Raw genomic sequence first — 1,460 nt, 5'->3', positions numbered from 1 at the left:
TGCACATATAATATTGTCTACGAGCTGTAGGGTTCGATTAATGCTTAGGACAACAACGGCACTTTTGCATTCATACGGTGTCACTCCTTATGTAAATTTCTTGGAAGGTATCTTGTTGTGAGCAGAGCCGCTGATGGTTCCATTTCCGTCTGCACGTTATTTTTCCAGGCCTGGTTCGTTCGTGCGCCACATCAGTCCCGAATTTTAAGGACACTAATGAAAAGGCAAGAGAAAGTCTTCTGAAAGGAGTCCAGGAAAGAACTGACATTTTCACTCTCATTTTAGTACAATTTATTAGATAATGTTTTTTTTTTTGGTTTTATTTAGCCCTAAAAATATTTTACGTAATTATTATGGAGTTAATAACTTCCATTTGTTTTGTCACTACAGAACTGAAAAAAAGTCAGTAAGTGAACCGAAAACTACCTTTTAGTTCTTGTTGTTTATTTTGTTGTAAATTCTCCATCATAAAACAATCTTACATTTCCCTTAGACAAGATAACGGGGGAATATTTTTTGGAGGGAATTAAATATTGTGCTTACGAACATTTAAAATGTAGATTTAAATCCTTTAATAGGATCACAGTATATAGTTTACTCCTGCATGGTTTAGTTCTGTAGAGGATATTCTCATCAGGATGTCACAACGTACACGGTTTGGTAGAGACTACAACTCGGCTGTTTGTCTGGCAATCGGTGCAACATTCTCATTCTGTCATACATTCTTCCCGTCTTCGTTTCTGTTTCCCGGGTGATCGCCTTCGTACAAAGCCTCTTTGCTCATGATAAAATGCCAAATTGCTTTTTCTTAAAAGATTTAACATCCAGTTCCAATTCTTTTCTCGATAGCTCTTTTGTCCGCCTTATTACCCATCTATTCAGAACTGGTTGTTCGCATGCAATCTTTGTTCTCAAGAGTCCACTACCGTATGTTGCAACTGGGAAGATGCAGGGAATTAATACTAATTTGGCATTTTGTTTCCAATTTCCTTGAAGTTCTTGCTTCCGCTGATATATTTTTATCTTTAACCCTAATTAGTCGTAATTCTACGCTTGCAACAGCGCACCCTCCACTTGCATATACCATAACCAGACGCCATTTTGACAATAACAGATGCTACTCATGTTGACCGTAGTTCCATCAGTAGATATGGTTCTCCAGCAGCATTGGCAGAGGCACAGAGGTCTCAACCTTCGGCCCCATTGTGCAGTTTCTGTGAAGAACTCCGTGATGAATCCAGGTAAAACAATATTAGCTGTAGCCTATCATAACTTTATGCTCTCTCATTTTTCTCGAAGAGTACTGTGCATTTTCTTTCAAATAAATTCGAATGAAAAGCTTTCCCGTCGACGGTAAAAGCACGAATGCCACTGCTCGTGGTCCTGCAGACACCTGCAGTTAATTTGGCACCCTATACGCTAGCTGATATTTTCCTTTGGGACAGATGATTTTTCCGGTT

Source organism: Penaeus monodon, chromosome 23, assembly GCF_015228065.2.
Source record: "Penaeus monodon isolate SGIC_2016 chromosome 23, NSTDA_Pmon_1, whole genome shotgun sequence".
NCBI classification, from domain to species: domain Eukaryota; kingdom Metazoa; phylum Arthropoda; class Malacostraca; order Decapoda; family Penaeidae; genus Penaeus; species Penaeus monodon.
Note: the sequence above shows the minus strand (reverse complement) of the source record.